Source organism: Peromyscus eremicus, chromosome 19, assembly GCF_949786415.1.
Source record: "Peromyscus eremicus chromosome 19, PerEre_H2_v1, whole genome shotgun sequence".
Taxonomy (NCBI): Eukaryota; Metazoa; Chordata; class Mammalia; order Rodentia; family Cricetidae; genus Peromyscus; species Peromyscus eremicus.
In genome coordinates this window covers 27,250,397-27,260,865 of record NC_081435.1, presented here as the reverse complement: position 1 = coordinate 27,260,865, position 10,469 = coordinate 27,250,397, and positions in this window count along the sequence as shown.

Genomic DNA, 10,469 nt, shown 5'->3' with positions numbered 1-10,469 from the left:
TGGAGAAGAGCAGAGGCCACTCAACTAGCATGTACCATGCTGGCTGGAGGATGCCAGTGCGGCTGGGAGGCAGGTCCAGGCTCCCAGGACTGGCCCATTGTCAAAACTTGCTCATGAGCCTCTGCCTACATCCATTCCTGTGCTGTCCATCTCTTACTCTCTCTTCTCTCTGTCCCTGTCCCCATCCATACCAGAGTGTCTACTGGGCATACGGTGAGAATAGTTCTGACAGAGTTAAGCCCAGGAGCTGCTTTAATCTAGATTGTGGGGCCAAGGCTAGACAAAGAAACTAGGCTGTGAAGACCCCACCCCCCACCCCCAGCATCTCAACACCTCACCAGTTTTCCATAAGGGAGGAGAAGCTGCCCCAGAGTCAGTAACAAGGTTGGACAGTCACAGTCATTCACCATCAGACTTCTTATCTGCCCATCTTCTGCGGGCGAGCACTCCCAGATCCTGCCTACAGAATCCCTCTCCCTGTGTCTGGTTAGAAAGGGCTCTCCAATCGTATCCCTGGATAGCTAGCTACAGGACTGGATCTGGCCAGCCTGTGCCATCCATCCATGAACCACAAGTCACTCCATAGAAACCCAGTACCATCAGCCGGGGGCCTTTTGCTGACCTCTTGGGGAAAGGGTGCTTTTCTTTCTGCAGGGTTTGCTCTTCTGGGAAATTTAAGAATGGGGCTGCGTTAGAGCCTTTGGGGTGTGGTTACTTATAGAGAGTAAAGGTAGCACACACGAGAGCAGGCTTGAGTCAGAGAGACAGATGTCCAGTGACATTACCCAAATGCCCCGATCCAGATACGCCTGAAATCTATATCTCTGAGTTTTTCGGTTACGTGAGAAAAAAGCTTCAGCTGCCCTGCTTTGGAACCCCTCTCCCCTCCCCCAGGGTCACATGTAGCCCAAGCTGGTCTTCGACTCTATGTAGCTGAGGATGATGTGAACTCCTGATCCTGCTGCCTCCACCTCCCAAGCCGGGGTTGTAGGCATGTACCATCATCACACATGGCATGCTTTTATGTGGTGTTGGGGATCAAGCACAGGCCCTTGTATGTGGCAGGCCAGCACTGTGCCAACAAAGTCTCGCCCTCAGCTTCTTGAGTTGGATTCCTCTCTTGCTATCGTTTACATGCAAGAGGTTGTGAATCGGCCTAGAGACAGGCAGAGAGAACCCAACGAGAGAAGCCGCAGTAAGAAGAGGAGCTAGTCTGAAGTGGGGGGGGCGTGTTTCTGGTAGGGGGGCCTCTTTGGATTATTGGGCTGACATTTAGCAGTGAAGCAGGTAGATGAGAGTTTTACTGCAAAGGACACAGAACCAAAGCGGAGTTTCAAGGCGAGTGAAAACTCTTCCTTCGGCTGTCTATCCATGTATGATAGTGGTCCCTTCGAGTCCCAGACCTGTACGGGTGGTAGGATAATATAGGATGGGAGGAAGACAAGGTCAGCTGGAGGGTATCTGGTCAATCGGCACTCAGTCACAACGGATATCCTGTGAACCAGTCTTTAAAGATGAAGGCAAAACATTCAACAAATCCCTGCGTGTCTCACGCTCAGAATGCCCTGTTCCTTATCAGATGCATCCGGACTTCGTCTGATGTACAGTATACAGAACTCGGTGATAAACAATGCAGAGCTAGGAAGAACCAAATGGCCCGGGTTGCCTTTATCTACCAGGCATCATGAGATGGCCCAGAGAGGTGACCTCAGCGTTCCTCTTCAGTGTGTAAGGGCAGGACATGCACCACCTCCACTGATTACAAACCTGATGAAGTGACCTTTGGGCCCCCAAACAGGGGTAGAGTCTGAGGCTGCTTCTGGAGGTGCCAGGCCAGGATGGGGATGGTGGGAGGAAGCGGTGCCCAGCACTGATAAGCCCCTCCCTTCCTTTGTCCCAGGGCTTTGCAATGTCTGCTCTGCCTATGCACTGGGACTCCTCAAGGGAGAGACAGAGAACAGACAGACAGGGTGGAGGGGCTGCTTCCTGGTGCCTGAGAGCGCCTCTTCACCCTTCCCTACCTCTCCTCACTTCCTCTCACTGGGGAGCCATCAACACCATGTAAAGTAACCTCAGCCATATAAATAAAACACATATTTGAAATATATGTGCACGTATAAAATGTTTGTTAATGTACCCAATAGCTAAGGTACTGTTATTTCTTTCTTCGATTTACAGCCTGGCCTATCTTTTCTCATAGTCACATAATATTGTCCTTATCCCCTCCCTTGCTGATGGACATTCAGGTTGCTCCTGAGTTTTTGATACTGCAAACAAGAACATCTAGACAGACATTGTGTGCATGTGTGGATGTTTCTTGAGGATTCATTCCTAGAAATGAGATTGTTGGCTCAAAGCGGCTATGAATTTTTCATTTTGAAAGATTGTGCCAAGCTAGAGTGGAGACCTTTTTCCTGTGAAGGAGCCCTCCCTCTCCGGGGCTTAACCAGAGACACCCAGGCCAGAAAGAGCACACAGGCTCTCCTTAGACACAGGCAGGTTCAAATCCTGGTTCTGCCACTTGCCTGTGTGACTTTGACTAAATCATTTCATCAGTCTCTCTCTCTTCCTCGTGCGTGTGTGATGTGTGTGGGGCGGGACATTTCATGGCACGTGTGTGGTGTTCAGACAACCTCAGGTTGATCCTCAACATCCACCTTTGTTTGAAGAGGGGTTTCTTTGTTGTTCACCATTGTCTATACCAGGCTAGCTGGCCTGGCACACAACAGGCTCTTGACCAACATACGTTCTCTTTCCCTGTCTGGACCATCTACATCCACCACAGCAGACCAGCTCTGGGGAGAGCCTGCAGAAGATGCTAATTAGTGAGTGTCATGCAGAAGTCAGGATCACAAGAGGATTGTTTCCCCTCAGCCCAGCCACTGCTTCTGCCTTCTCTGCAGAAGAGGAGGGGGTCAAGAGCAAAAGGCTGGCTAGATTTGATGACAGGGAATGACCAGATGCTCTCTACATAGAGCACACCGCAGCAGAAACACAGTAAAGGCCCATGGTTAGCAACACAGGACTTCAGTGGTACAGAATACCACACATGTGAGGCCCCAGCCTGGTTCAGAGGGAGGGGCTCTGAGAAGGGGTCTGGAAGGGATCTGCAGCAGCAGCAGATCATTGTGCTCTGTAATCTCCAGAGCTTCCTGTGGTAATCAGATCTATAGTTTCCTGCCCCTGGCAACGTAATGGGCCGTGGGATGTCCAAAGCAGGCCGCACTCCCGGGAAGAGGTACAGAAACTGCTGGCATGGGAATCAGAGTGGATCCGAAATGGTGGAGCAGATCAGCATTGCGACAGCAGCGACTGGCAAGGCCTCCAGAAGATGGAGTCATGATGGGTGGGATCTGCGCAGTTGGCACTGGTCCTGGGGAGCGCACTCTAGAGCCTGAGTCTGGACAGGTGGTTTCCGGGCCCAGATCCACCCAGTACATGCTCTATGGTCTGGAGGGGGCGCGCGACAAGAAACCCTCTGAAAAATCAGTTTCTTCACTGGTAAAATGAAGATAGTACCCTCCATTGCGTCCACCTCCAGAAACTGGGTGTGGCGGCTCATGCCTGTCATCAGCCCTCGGGAGGTGACTGCAGGAGGATTTAGAATAAGGCCAGTTACAAAGTGAGAGTCTATCTCAATTAAAAACAACAACAACAAAAACAAAACAAACAAACAAAACCAAAAAAACAAAGAAATGGAGATGAGTGGAGTGTGGTGGCTTACCTCCGTAAGTCCCACCACCAGAAAGGCTGAGGTACAACGACTCCTAAGAATTAAAAGCCAGCCTGAGCTACATAGTAAACTCTAGGTTAGCAAAGAATACAAAGTGAAACTTGATCAAAAAACAAAAACAAGCCGGGCGGTGGTGGCGCACGCCTTTAATCCCAGCACTCGGGAGGCAGAGGCAGGCGGATCTCTGTGAGTTCGAGGCCAGCCTGGTCTCCAAAGAGAGTTCCAGGAAAGGCGCAAAGCTACACAGAGAAACCCTGTCTCGAAAAACCAAAAAACAAAACAAAACAAAACAAAACAAAAACAAAAACAAAAACAAAAACACCTAAAAGAACTGCAGAAACCAGGAAAGTAAAAAGGGACCTTGCTGAGATGGGAGCAATGGAGAAGGATACAGGTGATCTGATTGGAGAAAGGAGAGAAACAGGGGAGCTCTAGTTAGGGGGGTGATTGTGGAAGGAGGGGGAAGAGGGTAAAATAACAGTGAGGATGTCTGGAAAAGTCACAAGGAATTCTACTATTAACTATCTACCCCCAAATACCTATAATATTTGTAAGTTGATGTGTAAACACACACACACACACACACACACACACACACAGTTTAAATTAAAAATTTCCATCTAGACTTTATCCTAGAGTCAAATACTCCAACCAATCATGAAATGCCCCTTTTGACCTTTTTTGAGTGGTTGGTCAGGGTTGTCCAAGAGAGTCTCAAAACATTACAGGGTATTGTTATCACCCTTGGTTGCCCCCAGAGATGGAAGGTAAGTGTCCCTATTGCTGAAGATACCACGCACTTCAGACACAGGGCTCAGAGACCCCTGAAGATGGAAATGACCTGAATGCCTCCTTCCTGAGGACTAGCCTCCATGGTACAGGAAGGTATCATCCAAGCTTCCAAAGGAGAGAAGCCACCAGATAGGACACCGATGAACCACAGCAATGAGCAGCCCGAGGATGCAGTAATGCACACATGCCTTAGCAGTAACCAACAGCTCTCTCTAATTGGACTTAAGACCTGCTCAACAAGAGAGAAACCATGCCTGGAACCAGAAACCTAGCCAGCTACTCAGGGCTAGGGAAGTCATGGATCTTGGAAGAGGACCTAAAATTACCATTTTACTTAACCAGCCTAATCCCTAACTGTATTCTGAATATCTGTCCTTATACCCACAGATAAGTACAGCCCTCACTGGTGACCTCATTGAATGCTACCTCAGATGTGCTAGAATGCCTAAGACAAGAGGGAATGAAGAGAAAAACATATCTGCTAAATGCTGGCCTGACCTCATGCTAAACTGTGCTCAGCCTGACCCTCGGGTAGGCATAGTATTTTATAGGACCCACAACTCACCTGCAGTGTTCTGCTTCTGCAATTGCAAGGCTTTCTGCTCCCCTCCCTGATCCAACAGTGATCTCACAGTAACACAGAAACGTCTCATTTTTGTTTGTCAACAGCCACCATACCCGCATCAGCCAGCTGACACTGCCCAACGTGTGTGTTTTGTCTTTATAACCCCCCTGCTTTACTGACTTAGGGTCACCTCTTTAGATTTGTGTGTGCATTCCTGGCTGGGTCTGTGTGGCTCCTCATCCTGGTCTCCTCTTGGGTAAGAACAGCCCGGTTACAACATCATCAAGGAGATTTCTCTTTGCAACAGGGAGAGATCATTTCGGAAAACCGGAACCAATCAAAATGCAGAGTTGGGGATCTCAGTCCCAAGGATACATCTACAAAACCACCCTTTCACCTAAGGTTTAGGGGTCATTGTACAAAAGTGGGCAGAAGGACTGTAGGAGCCAGAGGAACAGGGAGTTTGCTGTGAGAGTGTGTCTCCTAGAAATGTCAGAAGCTACAACAGAAAGTCTCAGCAACCACTGCCAAAATAGGAACTGAATAAAGACAACAACAATGAATAAAGACAACAATAACGGGCATGCAAACAGGGGTAGGAAAGCCCAGGAGACCTCAACCCCACACAAAGAACTCCAGGCAACAGAGGAATGGAGCTGGGGGGTGGGGTGTTGGGGGGAAAGGTATAGACTTCCCCCAGGGAAAAGCATACCAACTGGTTATCCAATACCGAATGATCAACCCTGAAAGCATCCACACAAGAACAGTATACAGACTGAGCAGGTTGTATTTTTGTATTTAGGAATATGTAGTGCACGCATGCGTGTGTGTGTGTGTGTGTGTGTGTGTGTGTGTGTGTGTGTGTGTGTGTAACAACAATTAAGAAAAAAAGGAGGCCATGGCTGGGCAGTGGTGGTGCATGCCTTTAATTACAGTATTCAAAAGGCAGAGGCGGGTGGATCTCTGAGTTTGAGGCCAGCCTGGTTTTCAGAGGGAGTTTCAGGACAGCCAGTCTGTCACAGGAAAAAAAAAAGATCAAGGAAGTGTATTTGGAGAGAGGGAAGGGAAGGGGGAGGATGGTGTAATTATACTATAATCTCAAAAAATAAAATAAACATTTTTTTTTAAACCTAAGGGAGCCAGGGTTAGGTGCATTCCTAAAATCACAATACTTGGGAGACAGGGACATAAGGATCAGGAGTTCAAGGCTATAGTCAGCTACATATAGAATTTGAGGCCAGCCTGGCCTATATAGACTACATCTTTTAAAGAATAATTAAAAAGAAATTGGTCGTGCCTTTTTCAGTGTCTCTCTGTTAGCGCTTTTGGCTGGTGCTGGAACAGGAACTCGGGGCCTCGTCTGTGTGTTCTGAGCCAGAGCTCTACCACTGAGTCACACTCCAAACTAGTGCGGATGTTCCTAACAAGCTCACACCACACCAAGAGTGAGTTCAAGCCTGGCATGGTGATGCATTCCTGTAATTCCAATGCTCCGGAGGCTTTGATAGGAGGATCGGGAGATCAAGACTATCCTCTCAGCTACACATTACAGCTGAGGCCAGCCAGAGTTACATGGGACCCTCATGTCCCCCCCAAAAAAAACCCAAAAACCAAAAAAAATGAACAAACTAACAACACCCCCCCAAAAAAAAAAATAATTTAAATATTCAAGTGGATGGACTTTGAGGAGATGACAAAGCAGAAGTGGTCGTTTTTTGTTTTGTTTTGTTTTTTTTTCTCCAGAATTATCTGCGTCTCCTCAAGGCTCCAGTACTTTTCACAGTATTTTGTGGCTCCGGATTCCTGGACTCTGGAGTAGCAGAGATTTTCTGGTTCTCACTTCCATTAGCTTCTCACAGTGATGCCCTGGCTTTGGGCCCAGTCCCCACTCACAGGTTCTGGAACTGAACTTGCAAGCCCCAGCACCCTCCCACCCAGCTCAAGACAGGGCCAGGGCTTGCTGGAGACTTGCATGGAAGCCAGAGGCTTTGTTCATCTCCCTGACTGCAGTGGCTGGCAGGCTGGACCCACGTGTCTCAACCCCAGAGGTCGCTACCTCTCTGGGGTCAGAAGCATGTCAACTCTGTACTTGAGCATGATTCTGGGGTGAGCAGGAAAGAGACGAGGCAGGGTGGGGAGTGGAAAACTGCCCAGGGTGCACTTTCCCTGATAGGGTTCTTGATCCTGTAACCGAAATGCACCCTGAAACTCCTTAGCTTCTGCCTCTTTATTCCACGGTTTCTGGTCACCTCCTCCCTCCCCAGCCTTCAGGACTATGGCCCTCCACCTTGCCACACTCTGAAGATGAGCAATGGTCAAAGCACGAGCCATTGGAGGACAGCCAGTCTCTAGGGCAGTGGTTCTCAACCTTCCTAACGCTGCCACACTTTAATACAGTTCCTCATGTTGAGGTGACCCCCCAACCATAAAGTTATTATTATTATTATTATTATTATTATTATTATTATTATTATTGGTCTTTCAAGACAGGGTTTCTCTGTAAAACAGTCCTGGCTCTCCTGGAACTCACTCTGTAGACCAGGCTGGCCTCGAACTCACAGAGATCTTTCCTGCCTCTGCCTCCTGAGTGCTGGGGTTAAAGGCGTGCACCACCACTGCCCAGTTACTTCATAACTGTAACTTTGCTACTGTTATGGATTGTAATGGAAATATCTGTGTTTTGACGGTCTTAGGCGACCCCTATGAAAGAGTTGTTTGCCCCCCCAAGGGGGTCGAGGACCCACAGGTTGAGAAACACTGCTCTAGAGTGCCCTTAGTTCAATCTGCCTTGGAAAAGGAATGAGGCTAGGCTAGTGTTCACAAAACAACCGAGGGGCAGTGCTCGCCAGTGACCTCTAGTGGGGGAGCATCCCAAGAGAACTACCTTTTCTGGGGTCTTAGGAATTACTGAGCTGTTTCACTCTTAGGAGAGCCTGATGCCGGAGGTGTGAGCTCCAGAGTTCCTTTTAGGAGCTGAGGAAACGGTGGGGTCTGAGAGGTTCTCACTCACGCTGCTAGGGAGACGCTGACCTGCAATGGAAACTCAGGACTGCCTGCCTGACTGCTCAGTGGGTATTTTGTGGTCCTTCCCAAGGTTCTGTACCATCCTCCACACACAGGCGTGCCATCCGCCAGGTCCAGGCCTTCACTCGGTGCTCTAGTCCCTCTCACCCACCCGTGCTCCCTCTCTCCCAGCTCCTCTAGTCTCCTCGCACTCCTCACTTCCTTCCCTTTCACTCTTGGAAAGCAGCCATGGGCTTTTTTCTTCCATCTGAGGGAAAGAAAATGGTCTCATCCACTACACCCCAGGTCCTTCCATCCTCTCATCCATCCAAACCTAAGCATCTCTTTCTTTCTCTCTCTCCTCGCCCTCCTCATTTCTTGCTTCCCCCACTCTGCTGTTTATCCATCACTAGAAGCCACCCCCTTCCCTCTTGCCTGTAGGTTCTGTGGCTATAATCAAATCATAACTTTTATTAAATTTAAGATTACTTTTTAATGGAATCAATTTCTTGTGTGGTGCTTCTCTGCCTGCCCGCGGGCTCCCCCGGCTCTGTGCTCAGCATCCCCACCCTCACAATTGTCTCTGCCGCTGGCGTTTCTATCTAAGCTGCCTCCCAAGGAGGGGTAGGTCTGCCATCTCTACACACACCACACAGAAACACACACACACACACACACACACACACACACACTCGCGCACACCACACACACATCAAGCTACGCCTTCCTCAAAACCCCAGACACACAACCTCCAAGCCCCAGGCACCCACGCTGGGTGGTGGGGGTGGGGAGCCAGCATGGGGGTGGGCAGGGGCAGGAGGAGCGAGCTGCAGAGAGAAAGACTGTGGGTGCAATACAAACACGGAGTGGAACAGACATTTCTCAGCCTGCTCATTTCCTACAGTTCTGTTTTCTAGCCTCAGAAGCAAGCTGGTTTCTGCCAGTTCGCCCCTTTCCCTCACTCCACTGTGCAGCCGGTGAGCAATGGGGAAGTTGCAGTGGGGGGGGGGGGGGGGGAGAGGTGGGTCCACAGATTCAGCCAGCCCGGAGACTCCGGGCTTCCTTTGATTTATAAAAGCACATACATGATGATATAAGATGCATTATATGGGAGGTGGCTGTGATCTCCCCAAACACAAGCTCATCAGACAGGTTTGCAGCTGGATGCCCCTTAAGTCTACATACAAGCCATGTACGTATGTAGGGAGCCTAAGGGTTCTAAAAGGGGGAGAAGGACACAGAAGAGAGGGGTATAGGGCCACTTTGATAGACTGGCACAAGAGGGAGGGGATGGTTTGCAGGAGAGGGAAAGCCATAGTGGCCTGTAGGTTGGGGGCGGGGGTGTCTGTTAACTCAGCAAAGACATGGTCACCTCCAGGAGCTAGCTGCCTGGAGAGCTCTGGACTGGATAACTCTAGCTCTTTCCGGAGGCTGCTTAGGAAGACCCAGGTGGACAAGAACACATAGGTGGACAGGTGCATTTGAGGCTGGGGGATTGCCGTCTTAGCTCTCTGTACTGTCTCAGCCCATTTGCTTTACTGTTAGGAATGGAAGCTCAGGCTCATCCAGGGTGGTGGTGCTTAGCTTAGCAGGTACCCTTTGACATTGGGGCACTTTTTAAGTATCCACTTTGATGGTTTCTTTTTTAAAATCAGAACGACCTTGAACCCGTGACCTGGACTCTCTGAGCCTGGTTCTTCTCTGCCCACCCAACCACACGGTTTCTGAGCACCAGCCAGATGCATCTATAGCGCCCATATCAGTCCTGCCTGCTGCTGGAGACACCTCCAGGCAGGCCTGGGTTCCTGGATGAACATGTGAATGGGTGGCTCTGGAACTGGCCCCCAGGGCATGCCTAGCTCTAATCTGCTTCAGTGAATTGGTGGCTGATGTCTGTGAGTAGCCCGGGAGAGGGACCCATGAAGGCCCCTAACATTGAGCCCTCACCCCGGGCTTTTAAGGGACAAGGAGCTGGCACTAGTCTACTTCTGGGGCGCGTCATGGAAGAACACCTAGCCCTCCTCTGCAGCCTCAGCTAACACCTGTTGTTTTTGAGACGTTAGAGGGCTCTGACATTCTTAGATAAGGTCCAGACAAGGAAAGTCTATAAAGATTTAATCAAGCACTGTGTATGGGTGACCCTGGCTGCCCGTTCCTGTCCTCCAACTCTGGGGAGAAGGAAGAACATTATGAAGAATGCAAAAAAAGGGCAGAAACGGTGAAAGCCGATTTTGTCAGTGAAGCCCCACATTTAGCCAAGCTTGGGAGCAGACGGCAAACATGGCCCCAGTCATCGCCTCACCAGGTTCTGCAGCTGGGCCCAAGGTGAGAGGTCACTTTGAGCTTGGCAGTTGTTTTAGGGAGTGGGGGCACAGG